This window comes from Zeugodacus cucurbitae, chromosome 3 (assembly GCF_028554725.1).
Source record: "Zeugodacus cucurbitae isolate PBARC_wt_2022May chromosome 3, idZeuCucr1.2, whole genome shotgun sequence".
NCBI lineage: Eukaryota > Metazoa > Arthropoda > Insecta > Diptera > Tephritidae > Zeugodacus > Zeugodacus cucurbitae.
The window spans coordinates 43,175,782-43,196,426 of record NC_071668.1 but is presented as its reverse complement, the minus strand read 5'-3'; the positions used below and the strand labels follow the sequence as shown (position 1 = coordinate 43,196,426).

Here is a 20,645-nt window from a genome sequence, read left to right as displayed (position 1 = left end):
GAAAATGAACTAAGCTCTTTTTCACGGGATTTAAATAAAACTGCATTGGTAAACACAGCCACCTTTTTTATTTTTCCTATGTCTTAAGTACATATGTATTTCTCAATATGTTTACCAAAACATCGAGTTACAAGTTGCCGTTGTAGATGCATAAACACTCTTTAAATTATTCAAGCACACGCACAAATGTAGATAAGAGCTTGTTAGTTCATTGCATTTTTATTCTCATCCTATCCATCCATTCGAGAAGAATTGAGGCGTGGGCTCAGATCTTTCACCTGCCAGATATCACAAAATGCAACAAGACAAGAGAATCAACTATGTACATTTAAAGAGATGCGTCTTGCAGCATGTTAGTGCTGGTTAGTTATGTTTGTATGTAAAAATAAATTTATTTCAACGCCATGAGAAAGTTTCCGCGACGTAGTGAAAACTTCCAAGCAGCACAGTAAAGAGACCCGTACTGATGTGAAGTTAAATGTTGTAAGTGAAGAGGTGAGGGAGAAGAAAATCTAATGTGGAGTTCTCTGCAAAGTTTGTACTGGGGTCGCAATAGAAAGTACTCTATAGTGCACAAAGTAGATCTTTATTCGAACTACAATATTTTTAACATGACACCTGGCCTGCTAATGGAAATTCATGCAATTAACGTAAAATAGATTGCGGAATGTGAGGACCGATGAGCGCTTTAATGTGCAACAATATGGGTAAAACATCTTGTGAGAAAGGAATATTTTTCGTAAATATAGGCGGTTGGTCTCGCTCAGTGTCAAAGTTCCCGATCCATATGTGAGCCTACTGTTTCGACTTTTTGGTTCATTCCTGACGTTCGTTTTTGAAAATTGTGGCGCATTTAGTTAAACAATGTAACGCTTAATGAACATCGCAATCCAATACTCAACACGGACGAAATAATTTTTGATGTTCAAGTGCCTTAAATTTAGAAAATGGAAACTAAAAACAACTAAGTACAGACACCTTGCTTCGCTGCGATAGAGCTTCTGTAAAGCATAGCCATTATTAAAACATTAGTGTTCTTTGATAGTTCAGTTCTTAATTTGAACTCAATAAAACAGGAGCTTTCGATCTTTACATAAAAAAATCGTAATAAAGTTTTTGCTATTAAAACAGTATGCCGTAAGAAAGTTACTGGTAACTAAAATGACCGAATAGAGATGGTTGTCATATTACCAATATTCTCCTTTTTTGCATCGTAATATTTTCAGGGAGTTTGATTGATCAAACTTTAATAGTTAAATTAATCAGAAGATGGAAAAGCGTCTAATTTTTAATTTTGAAGTCGCACATTTAACTAAGTCCATTCGATCAGCGGGAAAAATCATTTTTGGTGTAGGAAAAGGTTAAATTACTACAAAATACACTTTTTCTAATTATCTATATTGTATATAAGTTAACGTGTCATCGATGAATAATCCATTTTGATCCCCATTATCGTATGCTGGGTTATGTTGGAGATCACTTTTGCGACATATTGAATACAACAAGCGATCATCGATCATTCTCAAAGTGGGCATCAACGAGGGGATTCATATCCTCATAGTGATCAACATAATTAGTTATAATTATTGTAATTAATAATTAAATAAAAAGTTATAATAAAAGTGAAATTTTAATAATAAAAATTATTCCATTTATTATCGAATAAACATAAAAATATAATTTGCACCCAAGTTGCTGCATAGTATCTTGAGAAGCTGCTCTATAGAAAAGGATCATAGAATCCAGAAGCTGGAAAAAAAGGGATCATAGTATCCAAAAGTTGTTTTACTAAAAGGATCATAGAATCCAGAAGCTGTCGAAGTCAAGAAGTACCATAGAATCCTGAATAAGGATCGTTTGCGCTGTCCCGTTGCACGCTAATACCTAATATAGGATAACGAAAAACTGTAAGAAATTTTTAAAAATACGTTTAAAGGGGACTGAAGTAATATAGTTAAATTTGATAATTAAACTGTGAAATAGTTTCAAAATTTTTCGAATCAAAACACGTTTTTATAATTGAACATATTTTCGAAACTTAAAGTTAAAATTTTGCGACATTTTCTGTAAAAACTAGCGAGTTTGTGAAACAATTTTTTTAGTTTTTGGTTTATAAATAATATTTGAAACTTTTCTAAAGTGCGGAATATTCAAACAAATTATTTCCTTTTTATACTCTCGCAACATGTTGCACAGAGTATTATAATTTTGTTCACATAACGGTTGTTTGTGTCACCAAGAAATAAAAGAGTTAGATATGGGGTTATATATGTATATATAAATGATCAGGATGACGAGTGGATTTGAAATCCGGATGTCTGTCCGTCCGTCTGTCTGTCCGTGCAAGCGATAACTTGAGTAAAAATTAAGATATCTTAATGAAACTTGGAACACATATTTCTTGTCACCCTGAGGAGGTTGCCTTCGAAAATGGGCTAAAGCGGTCCACTGCCACGCCCACAAAATGACGAAACCCGAAAACCTATATAGGGTCATAACTAAGCCATAAATAAAGTTATGAAAATAAAATTTGAAACATAGGATCGCATTAGAGAGGGGCACATTTGGATGTAACTTTTTTTAAAAGTGGGCGTGACCCCGCCCCCAACTAGGTTTTTTGTATATAACTCGCAAACCAATAAAGCTATATAAACCAAATCTTCTGCAGTCGTTTCTTTTACCCATTTTCTTATACAGACCAAAAATTAAAGAAATCGGATAATAACCACGCCCACCTCCCATACAAAGGTTAGGTTGAAAATTATTAAAAGTGGGTTAACTCACTAACGAAAAACGTCAGATACACTAAATTTCACATAAGAAAGGGCACTTCCATCTGCACTCAGATTTTTTTACAAAATTGAAAATGGGAGTGGCGTCGCCCACTTATGGGTCAAAAACCATATCTCAGGAACTACTCGACGGATTGCAATGAAACTTGGTTTGTAATAGTTTCCTTACATCGAAATGATATGTTGTGAAAATAGGCAAAATCGGTTCAAAACCACGCCTACTTCCTATATACCAGAACTTTGAAGACGATCTGAATCGTTTACTTTACAATATATAAAGTAAGCACTAGTGAAGATATCGGAACAGAACTTTGCACAAATACTACATTTATAGTGTGGCATCGCCCTTCTAAAAATCGTCGAAATCGGACCATAAATTTTCAAAGCCCCATATATCGAACATGAGGACCTCTGAGCTTCTATTTTGTTTTACCGAAAATATAGGTAAGTCCCTCAGATATTTTTAAGAAATTCGGAGGGAATATCTTTCTTTTAATAATATGACTCCGTGCCTAAAATACGTGAAATCGGGTCATAACTTCACCTAACTCCCATATTTCCAACTTTCAATGGATTTTATACCATATATATGCCGAATATGTGAGTCAAATTGTTTGTAACATATTAATAACATGTATTAAATAAATTGCGAGAGTATAAAATGTTCGGTTACACCCGAACTTAGCCCTTCTTTACTTGTTTCTAAAAATGTTTGTGAATAACTTTTGTCTTTTTGACAGAAAGAATATATAAACTTTTTTGTTTTTTTTTTGCTCACATGGTAAAGTGCTAGAATTTGGTGACACACATCCGGTATTTGTACGAACAATAGTATTGTTACTACATATGTGTCTCGGGTATAAAGTGCTAGTATTTGGTGACACACATCTGGTATTCGTACGAACAATAGTATTGTTACTACATGTGTGTCTCGGGTATAAAGTGCTAGTATTTGGTGACACACATCTGGTATTCGTACGAACAATAGTATTGTTACTACATGTTTGTCTCGGGTATTACTTTCTGGAAAAGGCTTTTAAAATTCGAATTACAAAAAAGCTGCCCAAAAACGTTATTTGTCCCAAATATTGCCAAAGAACATTACCATAATTTTAAGACTTTAAATTTTAAGACCACCCATGCATATATAATCGAAAATTTTCGTGGTTTAATATTTAGCCAAGCTAGTAACTATTTACAGTTACAATAGGATAAGATATACAGCAATCCCCCCTTTAGTGCCTCTTCTTAACATGCAAGATTTTGGAGACACTTAAACGGGAAAGGCACTTAAATTAATCCCGCTTAAGTGCCTCGAGGTATCTACCAAGCTTTTTCTCAAATATTTCGATATAATATGCTATCTTTTATAGCCGGGACACAAAATGTAGTATTTTGCTGGTAAAAATATCAGCATTTTTTATGGTATTTCACTGAACACAGCTAAAAATAAGTTTGAAACCTAGGAGAGAGCTTATATACAAAAGCTTTTCAAAATATTTTGTCAAAATGACTTTTCAAAAATAAATAATTATAAAGGAAAAGAAGAAATTTTTCAAAAATTTTTTTTTTTTCAAAAACGCCAAGGCCATGTTGTCTTTGTTCTGTTACACGATTCGGATATATAATTTAACGACTTCTGTGTTTTGTGGAGAGTATACGTGTTTTTGTCTTATTTTGCAATAATAAATCTTAATTTCTCATAATACTAGTATTTGGGTTTACTACAAATCGATGTGTGTCAATGTACGTAGTAAACACAATTCCATAATACTTTCATCATGGTATTTTTACCAGTGTGTCTCGGGTATTAAACGTACTTATAATTTTTGAAATTTTTCCTGTTATAAGTAATGTACAACTAAGAAATGTAAGCGAAGATTTTCTAAGTGATTACAGTCTGTTGTAGTTCTAACGGTACACTCGTTGATCTCGTCTAGACTTAGTGGCGCCTTTATAAAGGTGAAAAGTCACAAAGCAAAGAGGCATTTGTTTAAAGAAAATACCAACTTTTTGCAATTTTTGTTATAATTTTTTAATTGTACGAGTAAGTAATAACAATTTACAACTTAAATTGGATATTTGGATAATTGATGGAAAAAATTCTAGTTTTCTAGTTTAATTCAAAATTGGGAAATCTGATACCGTTGTTCGAAATTTATTAAAAAAGCGCAAAAATTTTAGTAAGAGACCCATGCCACAAGGTATCAAAAATCCAAGCTTGCGTGCTAAAGGCCGAAATCGTAACGAACCCACCAAAAATTGGTGGACATGTGCACAAATACACAATAAAATATGTCTTTCTGTGATCAAACGACTCCTGACGCTTGCTTTGAGAGAAACTGTAGGCATGAAATGAAAAAAAAACGATCGAGCATCGAATAGTGGCGAAGTTCCACACAGAGACGAGTTCGGCGTTTGCTCAAAAGTATATGCAGAGTGGGAATACGTCATATTTTCAGACGAGAAGAAATTCAATTTTGATACTTCTGATGATTTCACCTTCTCTTGGAAGGTTACCGGCAAATACATGTCCAAAGAACGATGCGAAATTTTGGAGGGGGTTTTGTGATGGTATGAGGTCCCTTTGCGTACAATCATAAGCTGTCGCCGTACTTTATTACTAGAAAAATGAACTCAAAGAAGGATACAGAGTTGCTGGATAATGTGTTAATTACATTTATGCTAAAGAGTACATTTTTAGGCAAGACAATGTTGTCATACATGTGTCGAAAAAAGCGAAACAGTGGTTTCAAGACAAAGAAATACATTGTTTGGACTGTCCTGCATGTTGTTGAGATTGTAATCCCATTGAAAATTTATGGGAGATACTGTCTATAAAAGTATACACAAATTGCATTTAAGGAACTTGTTGAACGGAAATTGACCCCATTGATCAAAACATCCAAAAAAGTGTAATTAATTAATTAACTATTGAATATTCACCAGAAAAATAAGTTTCCTTTGTCATTTTTTACAGAAACTCAAATGCGTTTAGTCAAATGTGCTATTTTCAAAAAAAAAAAATATATTTTGAGTAAAAATTTTTTGTAAATTAACTAAAAATAATTTTTAAAATGATTTCTAAATTAGTTCTGAGTGCTATTGCAAAAAAATATAAACAATAGATTGAAATTTTAAATATAATAACAAAAAAGAAAGTGCTTTTAATCAAATGTCTATTACTGTATATGTATGTACATATATATATATATATATATATATTTGGAGTAGGAACCGCTTTAAGCGATTATAGCCGAATCCACCAGAACGCGCCACTCATTCCTCCTTTTTGCTTTTTGGCGCCAACTGGAAACACCAAGTGAAGCCAGGCCACTTTGCACTTGGTCTTTCCACCGGAGTGGAGGTCGTCCTCTTCCGCGGCTTCCTCCAGCGGGTACTGCATCGAATACTTTCAGAGCTGGAGTGTTTTCTTCCATCCGTACAACATGACCTAGCCAGCGTAGCCGCTGTCTTTTTATTCGCTGAACTATGTCAATGTCGTCGTATAAATCGTACAGCTCATCGTTCCATCGTCTGCGGTATTCGCCGTTGCCAATGTTCAGAGGACCATAAATCTTGCGCAAAACCTTTCTCTCGAAAACCCCAAGAGTCGTCTCATCGGATGTTGTCATCGTCCACGCTTCAGCGCCATACATCAGGACGGGAATAATGAGCGACTTATAGAATTTGATTTTGGTTCGTCGAGAGAGGACTTTACTTTTCAATTGCCTACTCAGTCCAAAGTAGCACCTGTTGGCAAGAGTGATTCTGCGTTGGATTTCAAGGCTGACATTGTTGGTGTTGTTAATGCTGGTTCCCAGATAAATGAAATTATCTACAACTTCAATAATGAGTGCTGCGCAGCCTCACCAGCAAAGCCGTAGGCATTCCTTAAATGCCTACTTCAGTTTTGTGGAACCAACAAAAACAACTCCTGCCAACAAAAAAAGCAACGGCGGTGATGAGTCATCGCAGCGATCAGCTGAATTGGAATCGATGCAAAGGACGCAGTCGGCAGAAGCAGAAGTAAACAGCAATCGCGCAACAACAAATGCGCTGATAGCGACAAGTATGCAGGTACCAACAAGCACTCGGTTAACGAAGGAAAACAAAAAAGAAGGTGAGAATGTACAATGCAAGAAAGGACCATCTGTTCAGGCTGGTATTGAAGGCTACATAAACACAAAAAGGAAATCTAGTCCAATTAAATCAGCGGTCAATAACAAAAAATTTCAAGCAGGCACGCCAAATGGTAAAAAGCCAAACATTTTAATTGGCAATCGATTTGCCTTACTGAGTAAAGAACCTAACGACGATGCGAAGGGTACTACTGCAGCAGTGAATGCCAAACCTCCTCCAATCTACTTGCGTGAGCGTAGCTCAAATGCGCTTGTCTCCAAATTGAGCAATTTAATAGGCACGAAAAATTTTCATATAGTGCCTTTAAAAAAAGGTAACATAGATGAAACGAAAATACAAACGTACACTGAAAAAAGTTTCATGGATGTAGTGAAATTCTTATCAAATAATAACAAGAATTACTACTCGTACCAATTGAAGAGCTCTAAAGGTCTAGTGGTAGTCATAAAAGGTATAGAGTCGTCGGTAGACTCTAACGACGTTAAAGAAGCTCTTGAAGAAGGTGGTTTTAGTATTAAATCAGTAGTAAATATATTTAACAGAAACAAAGTACCTCAGCCAATGTTCAAAATAGAATTGATGCCAAATAATGAACAACTAAAGAAAAATGAAACACATCCAATTTACAAGTTAAAATATTTGCTCCATCGCAGAATCACCGTCGAGGAACCACATAAAAGAAATGGTCCGGTCCAATGCACCAACTGCCAAGAGTATGGGCACACGAAAGCATATTGCACTCTACGCAGTGTCTGTGTGGTGTGTGGTGATCTGCATCCTACATCAAAATGTACTCTTAAAAAAGAGGATTTAAATAAAAAATGTAGTAATTGTGGTGGAAATCACACTGCAAACTATAGGGGTTGCCCGGTATACAAAGACTTAAAAACTAAATTGACTGTTGGAATTCAATCACGCCGTAATCAAATGATAAATATTCCTTCCAACGAAATTATTGAAAACCCTGTCCATATTTCAAAACAATGTATTCTTAAAAATAATGCTGCACAAGGGAGCTATGCAAACGTGGTAAAAGGCAACACAACACAAATGCAATTGCCCCAAAATCAACCAAATGGAAGCATTGAAACAATGATTTTAAACCTTACCCAATGTATGGCACAATTTATGTCAACAATGCAAAATATGATTCAAGAGGTAATCAAAGCCCAAAACCAAATGTTGCAAACTTTTTTAAGTAAAAAATGAGCGTACTTAACATTTGTATATGGAATGCTAATGGTGTTAACCAACATGAATTGGAGCTTATTAGATTTCTGAATGAAAATAATGTAGATGTAATGCTGTTGTCAGAAACCCATCTTACGAATAAAAATAATTTCTTTGAGTATAGACTCTATGTTACAAATCACCCAGATGGAAAGGCACATGGTGGAACAGCAGTGTTAGTTAGAAAACGATTAAGCCACCACGCATTAGAATCTCATGCTACAGCGCAGTTACAAGCTACAACAATATCTATAAAAAATCGTTGCGGAGACTTAAACCTGACGGCTATATACTGTCCACCTCGTTTTAAAATTACAGAGATTGAATTTAAAGACTTTTTTGAAACGCTAGGTCATAGATTTCTAGCAGGTGGAGATTACAATGCAAAACATATATATTGGGGCTCACGACTTATTAATCCAAAAGGACGACAGCTGTATCATACTATTATAAATAGGCGCAATAACCTTGATATAATATCCCCGGGTAAGCCGACATATTGGCCTACTGATCGTAAAAATACCAGATTTAATTGATTTTGCAGTAATCAAAAATATAGATAAATCGCACATAACAGTAGATACATGTACTGACCTATCTTCTGATCACTCTCCTATACTAATAAAGTTATGTGAACAACCCATATTTGTTGAAAAGAAAGTTGGCCTAACATCTCACAAAACGAACTGGCTAAAATACAAAAAATACGTGAGTAGCCACATTAATATTGAATACAAAATAAATACAGAAGGAGACATTGACGAAACTATAAGGGAACTCAATGATATAATTATTAACGCAGCGGTCTTAGCAACACCAAAGAAAAGCTATAAGCCACTTGGTCTCAGGAAAATCAGTAATAGAGAAATAGAACAGTTTGTAAACGAAAAAAGACGTGTTAGACGAGAATGGCAGATAAATCGCTCCCCTTCCACTCAGCTTCAATTGAAATCTGCTGTACGCAAATTAAAAAAAGCGCTTAAACGCGAGGAAGAACTCAGCAATAAAATATATATAAAGAAGTTGTGTCCAAACTCAAGCAAGCAAAATTCACTTTGGAAAGCCCAAAAGTCCATGAAGCCACCAGTCGACTCCAACATGCTATACGAGACTTGGGGGGAAATTGGGCTCGAAGTGACGAGGAAAAGGCTACTTGTTTTGCAAATGACCTAGAAAAGATATTTCAACCAAATTGCCCAAAGAATAACTTTAAATTGTCAATCTTACCTACCACAGCAAATGAGTCGCCCGAGTCCTTTAAGTCTTCACCTTCTGAAATTATTGGCATCATAAAAGAACTTAATCCAAAAAAGTCGCCAGGACATGATAATATCACCCCAAAATTGCTAATTGAGTTACCAAATATTGCTGTAGAGGTGCTCTCTTTGCTCTTCAATGCAATTCTAAGTTTCGGATACTATCCAATTTCGTGGAAAAAGTCGCAGATTATCCTGATAGATAAACCTGGGAAAGACTTGACACAGCCGTCTTCATACAGACCAATCAGTCTTCTACCCTGCCTTTCGAAAATATTTGAAAAGGTGCTACTATCAAAGATGTCTCCTTTCCTCCACGAAAATAATGTAATACCAACGCACCAATTCAGGTTTCGTGCAAAACATAGTACAATAGAACAAGTAAATAGAATAACTAACGAAATAAGGAAAGCATTCGAGCACAGAGAGTACTGTTCAGCTATATTTCTAGACGTAGCTCAGGCATTTGATAAGGTCTGGCATGAAGGGCTTTTATATAAGATTAAAAACATTCTGCCTTTAGAATTGTATAAAATATTGGAGTCTTATCTAAAAAATAGACAATATATGGTTAAAGTGGGAGACTTCATATCTGATGAACGACCAATAAGAGCTGGTGTACCACAAGGCAGTGTTTTAGGCCCAACTCTGTACATCATATATACTGCTGATCTTCCAACAGCTCATAATGTTTTGACATCAACTTTCGCGGATGATACAGCTTTAGTGATCCTTAACAAATGCCACATTATAGCATCAAGAATATTATCGGAGCACTTAAGATCTGTCGAAGAATGGCTAGCCAACTGGCGTATAAATGTGAATGAACAAAAGTGTAAGCACGTTACATTTTCGCTAAGACCAAAAATGTGCCCGGCAGTAAAAATGAACAATATTCTAGTGCCTCAAGTGAATGAAGTTACCTATCTTGGTATTCACCTAGATAGAAGGCTTACATGGAGAAAACATATATCTAGTAAAATAACGTGCATGAAGATTAGAGCTGCAAATTTAAATTGGCTTTTAAATAAAAACTCTAAACTTAGCCTAGACAACAAAGTGCTTTTATACAATGCGGTCCTAAAGCCGATTTGGATGTATGGCATTCAACTGTGGGGTACGACCTGTGCAACTAATATTGATATAATAAAAAGGTTCCAATCGAAAATGCTTAGATCAATCACGTGCTCACCATTGTACATTCGCAATGAAAATATCCATAAAGATCTTGGTATCCCTATGGTGAAGAAAGCAGTAGAGGACAGCAGATTGAAATATATATCTAAACTCCGTGATCACCCAAACCCATTGGCTAATGCCTTAGTACATTCCTGTAGTAGTAGTTTTAAGATTTTATAACTTATTGTTTTAAGATTTTATAACTTATTGTTAGGCTTAAAGTAAAAGCAGATTCAATAAATAAAGAAATATTGAAAAAAAAAAAAAAACTTCAAAGTTATGACTGTCAACAGTGACGTGGGAGCCAAGACGCGAGTGCGCTGACTGTTTGTTTGATGACAGGAGATATTTCGTCTTGTCCTAATCACCACCAGACCCATACGTTTCGCTTCTTTATCTAGTCTGGAAAACGCAGAACAAACGGCGCGGTTGTTGCTTCCGATGATATCAATATCATCGGCATACGCCAGGAGCTGTACACTCTTGTAGAAGATTGTACCCTCTCTATTTAGCTCTGCTGCTCGTATTATTTTTTCCAGCAATAGATTGAAGAAGTCGCATGATAGTGAGTCACCCTGTCTGAAGCCTCGTTTGGTGTTGCTCAACGTCAACTTACATAGCCGTATTAATTTTGCAGGGATACCAAATTCAGACATCGCGGCATAAAGGCAGCTCCTTTTCGTGCTATCGAAGGCAGCTTTAAAATCGATAAAAAGATGGTGAGTATCGATTCTTCTCTCTCGGGTCTTTTCCAAGATTTGGCGCATGGTGAATATCTGGTCCATTGTGGATTTTCCAGGTCTAAAGCCACACTGATAAGGTCCAATCAGTTCGTTGACGGTGGGCTTTAGTCTTTCACACAATACGCTCGACAAAACCTTATATGCGATATTGAGGAGACTTATACCACGGTAGTTGGCGCAGATTGTGGGATCTCCCTTCTTATGGATTGGGCAGAGCACACTAAGATTCCAATCGTCAGGCATGCTTTCTTCCGACCATATTCTACAAAGAAGCTATTCTTCGCCGCCATATTTGAATAGCTCGGCCGGTAATCCATCGGCCCCCGCCGCTTTGTTGTTCTTCAAGCGGGTAATTGCTATTCGAATTTCTTCATGGTCGGGTAATGGAACATCTATTCCATCGTCATCGATTGGGGAATCGGGTTCGCCATCTCCTGGTGTTGTACTTTCACTGCCATTGAGCAGGTCGGAGAAGTGTTCCCTCCATAATCCCAGTGTGCTCTGGACATCCGTTACCAGATTACCTTCTTGGTCCCTACATGATAATGCTCCGGTCTTGAAACCTTCTGTTAATCGCCTCATCTTTTCATAAAATTTTCGAGCATTACCCATGTCGGCCAGCTTTTCAAGCTTTTCATACTCACGCATTTCGGCCTCTTTCTTTTTACGTCTGCAAATGCGTCTCGCTTCCCTCTTCAGTTCTCGATATCTATCCCACCCCAAACGTGTTGTGGTCGATCGCAACGTTGCGAGGTAGGCAGTCTGTTTTCTCTCCACTGCGGAACGACAATTCTCATCGTACCAACTGGTTTTTGGCGTTGCCGGAGACCAATTGTTTCGGCTGCAGCGGTATGCAATGAGTTTGAGATGCCGTTCCACAGCACCCTTATATCGAGATGCTGATGAGTGCTCTCAGAGAGCAGGAGTGCAAGTCGAGTAGAAAATCGTTCGGCTGTCGGTTGTGATTGCAGCTTTTCGACGTCGAACCTTCCTTGTGTTTGTTGACGGGCGTTCTTTGCTGCACAGAGGCGAGTGCGTATCTTTGCTGCTACTAGATAATGGTCCGAGTCAATGTTTGGTCCTCGGATCGTACGCACGTCTAAAACACTGGAGACATGTCTTCCGTCTATCACAACGTGATCGATTTGATTGCGCGTGTTTCGATCAGGGGATTTTTTTATGCTGGAATCTGGTACTACAGACAACCATATTTCGGGCCCCAGCGAAGTCGATCAGCCTCAGGCCGTTTGGCGATGTTTCGTCATGGAGGCTGAATTTTCCGACTGTTGTGCCAAAGACACCTTCTTTACCCACCCTGGCGTTAAAATCGCCAAGCACGATTTTGACATCGTGGCGGGGGCAGCTCTCATAGGTGCGTTCTAGGCGCTCATAGAAAGCATCTTTGGTCACATCGTCCTTCTCTTCCGTTGGGGCGTGGGCGCAAATCAGCGATATGTTGAAGAACCTCGATTTTATGCGGATTGTGGCAAGACGTTCATCCACCGGGGTGAATGCCAGGACTCGGCGACGTAGTCTCTCTCCCACCACAAATCCAACACCGAATTTGCGCTCCTTTATATGGCCGCTGTAGTAGATGTCACAAGGACCCACCTTCTTCCGTCCTTGTCCCGTCCATCGCACTTCTTGGACGGCGGTGATGTCAGCCTTTAGTTGTATGAGGACATCAACCAGCTCGGCAGAGGCACCTTCCCAATTAAGAGTCCGGACATTCCAGGTGCATGCCCTCAAATCATGATCCTTAGTACGTTTGCAGGGGTCGTCATCAAAAGGGGGGTTTCTCATCCGAGGCTCGGTGTTTGTTTTCATTGGGGAGATTTTTTTTATGTGGTGGGTCTCAAGCCCTACGCACAACCGCAGAAGCGGGCTTCGCCTTCTCACTTTAGCTCGCCTCCAAAAGGATGTCTGTTAGCTACCCAGGGGATACTTGGTCTAAAGCCGGAAGTCGTGAGCTGCTTGAGTCATATGCAAAAGAATCGTTCCTGGCCACTCCCAAGTGAATGGCAATCAGAAACTTTCCTCACTTGCGTGAACTTCTACATATGACCCCATCCCCCATGTACATACATACATATATGTTTCAAACATTTTCTATATTCTCTTAAGTGGCCCTCTTCTTTATTTGTTGCCGTACCGAGCATGACTGATAGATGCGACAAGTTATATTGAGTTTAAAGGTTATACACATTATTTATGTAAAAATTGAGTACCCGTAATTTCTCTGTCAAATTGTTGCCAAAATATTCAGTTTACAGTGATTATTTAAGTGACACCAATATATAAGAAATATAAGTATGTTTGATTCGAAAAGAAAAGTGTCATTCCTCATTTTATTTAAGAGGCTATACCAGTGTGACATTTTCAAAAAATCGATTTTTTTATTTTTTGCTTATTCGATAGTTTATACTTTCAAAAATATCCAGTGAAAGCGAGATCGTATCTTGAATAGTTTTTGAATGACAGCGTTCTAAAGAGCGACCGCTATATGGTATAAGCAGCTATAGTCGAAACTTTAAACGCGTTTTTCTCGAAACGACATTTCTTAAAATTGCTGACATCATAACTCAACGATGCATTGACCGATCGACTTCAAATTTAAACTGAACATTCGAATATATTGACTATACGATGACATACGATCTTTTTGATAGGTTGAAAGTTGTCAATTTAGCATTAAAATATTTTCAGAACTACGCCATTTTGTAAATGTTTGCTATTTTTCAAAAATCGTATGCCATTGTATAGGAAATATATTTAACTTTAATAACCTTTTTGAACTTTTCGGCAACTCATTCGGCCGGTTAGGTGTCAGCAGTTAGGGAGCTTTTTTTGGCACCTCCGAAGACAGCATATACCTCCGTTATTTTTCAATATTTTTGTTAAGAAAAAATTTTGAAAAGTAGCTAAAAATGAAATGTCAGCAAAACAATCGACCGAGTACTTTCTTTTAAAAAAATAATGCCCAAAAATATATACTACATACTTCCTGACAATACCTCTGTCGGTGTTGCTTCTTGTATGTATTTGTTTGCAGGCAACATTTCCGTACTCGTAAAAGCGATAAACTTTTACATCAACTTAAACAGCGAAGTCTAAGGAAGGTGTAGTGGCAAGCCTAGCGATGAAATATCGATCTTGTCAAGAAAAATACCAGTTTATAATTAGAATGATATAATATGATTCAACCAGTATACCAATTTTTAGAAATTTGGATCAAAAAGAGTTCAATAGCAAGTAATTTTGCAATCATGTTCCCACGAAATTTTATTAAGATAACACATAACATATATTTCACTTCAACACCAGTTGCTTGTATGGGGCAATTTCCGTTGGAGTAATAAATGGTTCCATTGCCAGTCACATTCATACAAATATTTGTATCTACAGTACGAAAGTGGCTTCCTACGATAGCAACAATACGAACAAAAACAAAACACAAGCCACACGGGAGCGTTTCAGCAGAATGCTGTGCACTGCAATGTAATGAACTTGAAATGTGCCTCAGCGTCGAGTGTGTCATCCAATGATGTAGTGTACCTGTGTGGTGATAGTGTGCTGTTGCTGCCTGTTATGTAGCCAAATCTATTTGTGGCCAAAGCGTGTGGCCACGACCAAGACGCTAAGTATATGAAAGACCGATTGGGTGGGAATTCAGTGCGGGCACAATACCAAGTGTTTAATGCCACACATGTACTCATGTCGTGAAGTTGATATAATAACAACTGCAGCAACAATGTGTGAGGAGAGCCACATGTTTCTTGTGAGGATACACGTTGTTGATTCTGCACGTTGGAGACTTATGCGCTCAAAGACCTCATTATGAGTCTTGTCTGTCAGGTGTGCAAACCACCAACAGATATTGCGACAAACTATCATATCCATGGCTAACTCGTCTACTTATCAGCACATATTTCCATTCCATTATAAATTTAATATTTTTTTAAAACAAACTTACTCAAAAGCAATTTTTGTTATTTTTTAAATATAATATATGGGTCTTATTTATTGAATTTTTTCGAATCTTTTTTGTAATATTTGAACACCCAAACGCTTAATATTTTGGAACTTATGGAATTGAAATAATACCGAAGTACATAAAAAGTTAAGTTTTGATTCATCTTAAAATAATGCTATTACTTATCTAAGGATATTATATTTTATGCTCTAACCTTTTGATCAATAAATAATTTAAAAATTAACAAGTAAGGAAAGGCTAAGTTCGGGTGCAACCGAACATTTTATACTATCGCAATTTATTGCTATAGTTTTTTTTAACCCTAGACGGTCATCCTTCGTCAAAATGACTACGAACTATTTTGTTTTCACTGTAAATATGTTTTTAGAAGACTGTGAATTATTAATTTTAAGTTAAAAGAATATAAGTTTTCCTTTTTATTTTTTACTTGCATTTATTAATAATGAAATAAATAAATAAATAAAATAAAACGCGTTCATTATTTCGACTCACACCCTACAGAAAATGGATTTGAAATAAGTCGTCGTCATATTGACGAAGGATGACGTTAATGTACAAAAAAAAAAGGATGACCGTCCAGGGTTAAGGTAACACACAATTTGACCCATATATTCGGCATAAAGTCCAATAGAATAACGAAAATCGTCATATATTGTATATGATAGCTGAGGTAATTCCTGAACCGATTTCACAATTAAGCCCATCGTATTTTTGAAAAACCTATAATTAGGTATATACGAGCTAGGGGAAGTGATGAACCGATTTTAACCATTTTTGGTACAGAGAAAGAAAAATATTCCCTCTGATCCCTTCCCTTAAATAAGATATCTGAGAGATTCACCGATATTTTCGGTGAAAAATTACCCGAAGGCACTGAACTCTGCATATTCGATATCCGGACATCGAAAAGTTATAGTCCGATTTCTAAATTTTTTCACAAGTTATGATCTGATACTGATCACATACAGTAGTTGTGTAAAGTTTTATCACACTATCTTCATTGGTTCGTTATGTACATATATATTATAAAATGAAGGAATGAGATGGAATTCAAAATTGAGTTATATGGAAAGTAGTCGTGGTTGTGAACCGATTTTCCACACGTGTCATCAGGGTGTCAAGAAAATGCTATATACCAAATTTCATTGAAATCGGTCGAGTAGTTCCTGAGAAAAAATTTTTTTACCCATAAGTGGGCGACGCCAAAGCCCATTTTCCATTTTGTAAAAAAATCTGAGTATTCGTTAGTGAGTTAACGCACTTTTAATCATTTTCAGCATAACCTTTGTATGGGAGGTGGACGTGGTTATTATCCGATTCCCGCTATTTTCGTTGTGTATGATGGGGTACATAAGGGAACCGACTGCAGAAAGTTTGGTTTGTTTAGCTTTATTGGTTTGCGAGATATATACAAAAAACCTGTTTGTGACCCCTTCTCCAAAACAAATACATCCAGATATACCCCTTTCTAGTGCAATCATTTCTACCAAATTTTACTTTTATAACTTTATTTGTAGCTTAGTTATGACACTTTATGTGTTTTCGGTTTTCGCCATTTTGTGGACGTGGCAGTGGACGGCATTTTCGAAAGCAGCCCCCTCACGGTCTCAAGGTATATTTGTGCCAAGTTTCGTCAAGATATTTTAATTTTTACTCAAGTTACAGCTTGCACAGACGGACAGTCGGACGGACGGACAAACATCCGGATTTCAAACCTACTCAGCACCCTGATCACTTTGGTATATATGACTCTGTATCTAAATCTTTTAGTTTTAGTTGTTACAAACAACCATTATGTGAACAAACGTACTTGAAGCATGGTTTAATTATTGACTCTTGACAAGTACGGAAAGGTTTAAAAAATAGCCTACATTAAAGCAATCGTTTTTTAAACAATCAACCATTACATAAGTATCAATTGGTTTCAGTTTAATTAAATTTTCCACTATAAACGGATGTTTATTGAATCGAGGAGGTTATAAGGAAAATCTTCATTAATAAACACGTAAAAAAATGAATATTATTTTATATTAATTATAGTACAGTGGAACTTCCATAATTCGAACTTTTGTATTGGCAATATAGTTTAGAAATCAAATTGCATACAAATTTCCTTCCATAATTCGAAACTCTCATAACTTGAACTCTTGAATTGGCAATAGAAGTCAAATTTCATACAAATCTCCTTCCATTAATCGAACTTTTCGACAAGGGCATAATACAAAATTTAAAATTTTACTATCGAGGCACAATTTTAAAAGAGTCCCTCTATATCGTATGGAGGAGAATAAAATATGATATTACTCTTTCATAAATCATGTAACAAATACATGATACAGACGTCAAGAGCCAAACAATAGCAAAGTGCAACAAACAAAATTACAGGATATATGTTTTAACGTATTTAAATAAAACGTTATGCGAAGTAAATAATTAAAACTGTGTATAAAGCTATATCTTATAGCTTTTGGAAATATTTATGTTTTATTTAATTATTATAACTCGAATTTTTTTTGTGGATTATGGAGATTCGAGTTAGAGAAGTTCCACTGTAATTGTTTATTTTATTCTTCTTCTTCTTGATGTCTACGCCAGTGCTTATGCGTTTGTAAATGTATACATCTAGTTGATGAACGAATGAAAAAAGAAAAGATTAAAATTTGAACTTTTTACAGAATTTTAACAAAAAACTCACTTTATTATCAAGTTTTCGGCATATATTGGATCGAAAAAAATAGTTGTAATAAAAATATAAAAAATTATTCGTTCATTAACTAGATAATATTCAAAATTTGAACAAAATTGTTTCATAACTTTTAGAGATAACGTGCCCACGGACTTGAAAAATGAAATTGAGAGTTTTGAGATAAGTGCGTATCAAAGAAATTATAACAAAATATTTTGACAAAATATCAACGAATTGAATATGGCAAAACAGTTTTATCTGAAAATCTAACGTAACTTTCTAAAAATAGATTCGAAGACGCGAGCACATGTTAATTTTCAAAGCGCAGCGAATACTTCACAACTAAAGGGCCAATTCAAAGTGGTCTGTCGAATAATTTCTTTCGCGAATTTTAATGATTTTAAATGGATTTTAAAGTGAAACGTAAAAATTTTATGTTCCAAAATTAATAAAAGCTTATTTGTGTTGTATTTTTTTAAATGAAAGCTTTTCTTTACCTTGTTTTTTGTAGATGTTGTATGCGTCTTTATTATGTTTAGTTAAAGTTTTAGTTGTGTTCCCCCCTCTCCCTCTTTGATTTTTTTGTCCAGTGTATTTGTATGTGTCTTAAGGTAATATAAATGCTAAAGTTAGCTGCAGAAATTTGCAGATATAAGCATAATCAATAATATACTAACACCGTATTATTTTCTATAATTATATAATTTCTTATATTTTATATTGATTCTTAAAAGTACACATTTATCCAACGTACGTCTATTCTTATATAATTTAATTTCTTAGTTATTTTTACAAATCCTTATATATTAACAAAAATTACAAATGATAATTAAACTTTTTAATTTAAAATATTTATATATTAATTTATTTTATTTTTTGGTGCGAATCATTATCCTTGAAAAAGCTAAGAAATGTTATACTAATGCCCGGTTTCAGTCAGTGCTTAGGTTGTGCTTAAGATAAAACAGAAATATTGCGTTTTACAGTTCATACTTAAGTTCTGATTAAGTACTAAAAATGGGAGACTTAAGCAGTGCTTAAGTAACAGCTGATTTTTGTTTTGAATATTGACTTATTTGTCAAAAAAATAAAATAAAAATAATACTCTCTTTAGCAACATTTGTTGCGAGAGTATAATTATTTGCTGAAATTTTTTTTGGAATTTCTTGCATTCAATGACGGTTATATGCTTTCCTGCGAGTTGCAATAGTTGCCCCCACTCGCTTGCGGTGAAATTCGGTGTCCTTTTATTGTTTCCATCCATTTCCCATATTCTAAATTTATTCGTCGCAAAGTTATTTTTCATCAACAAAAATTTCAATTTGTCAGATGGTATTTGTAAACAAATGTTTTTCATTGTGCTGCCATATATCATAATAAAATTTTATAGAAAATAAGCATCGACTGTGAAACGCAAATGACTACTCAGTCAACAACAATGCTTAGCTAAGATTTTATTGGGGCACAACTTAAGTACGAACTGTGAAACCGGGCATAAGTCTGATAAAACAGAAAGACAAATACTGTCATGATAACTATGTTTCATAAATAATGGCATTTCCATGGGGGGGCATTTCCAATCAATTTGTGTACCTGCTGGTGTTCTTGAGTATTCTAATCCAAGCAGGGAACTTAAATTTTTTTCTTCGAGAAGATTTTTTATTGTCAATTAAATGTCTGACTGTAAAAACTGGATTTCTATATAGAACCAAAATATAAATTTTGAAACATCTTAATAAAACTGCTTCTAAAACATTGCGTCCTGAATAAAGTTTCTTTACCATTTTTGGTTCTAAAGAACTAGCAACACTGTGCTTTGTATATATTATTTCTGCTGCTCGTTTCAGTGCTGTCGATCCGCAGCTCGTTTATTAAAGTAAATCCTGGTATCTCAAAATGTTCACCAGGAAAGCTCCAGGTTTCTACGAAGCATAAAATATCTGACGATAGCAGATACCTTTTATACCGTTAATGGGAGCGTGAAGACTCTGAGAATTATGAAATAAAATTTGAAGTGCTGATACCCGAGAAATCATAAAATTTAAATTTGTGGTTAGAACTTTATTTGTACTCAATTCCAACAGTTCTCCAAATACTGGATCTGACTCAGAAAATTGGTTAGGGGGAATAAAATTTCCTACGATGAAGAGACCTTTTGCGGTTGTAGCTCGTCTACAAGCGACATATATCGAAGCTCTAGGCATTCTTGGTCGAGTATAAACTACAACTTTACTATATGTGGCTCCCTGACTTTTATGAATAGTTATTCCCTCAGCCGGAACAACTGGAAATTGATTTCTTTCAAGTAAAATTTGTTCATTTCTTTAATATTTGAAGGATCTCATAACTTTCTCAATTGGAGTCCAAGAACTTTCTAGAGGATGAGGCTTTTTTGATCGTGCTATCAAGCCAACAGAAGGTTCCAAGAATTGAATCCAAAGAATTGCTGGAAAATTATAATGAGAATCAATTTGCATAAGTTGTCCAGTTGCCCCATTAACCAAGCCATCATACGTGTTTATATTCACTGTAATCATATATTTGGCAGTGGTTTTTAGTGTCAACTCATAAGGAAGTCCCTGCGTTTCAGATGTTTTGAAAAGTTTAGCTCTTTCCAAAGTA

The 20,645-nt window shown here is 35.7% G+C and overlaps 1 long non-coding RNA gene across 1 annotated transcript; it reads left to right on the top strand.

Annotated features, from left to right (window-relative positions):
• Positions 1-4,291: 4,291 nt before the first annotated feature.
• Positions 4,292-5,951, top strand: LOC114804795 (uncharacterized). The gene is made up of 3 exons (XR_003752911.2): positions 4,292-4,839; positions 4,902-5,707; positions 5,773-5,951. It is a non-coding gene; the product is annotated as an uncharacterized LOC114804795 (long non-coding RNA).
• Positions 5,952-20,645: the final 14,694 nt, after the last annotated feature.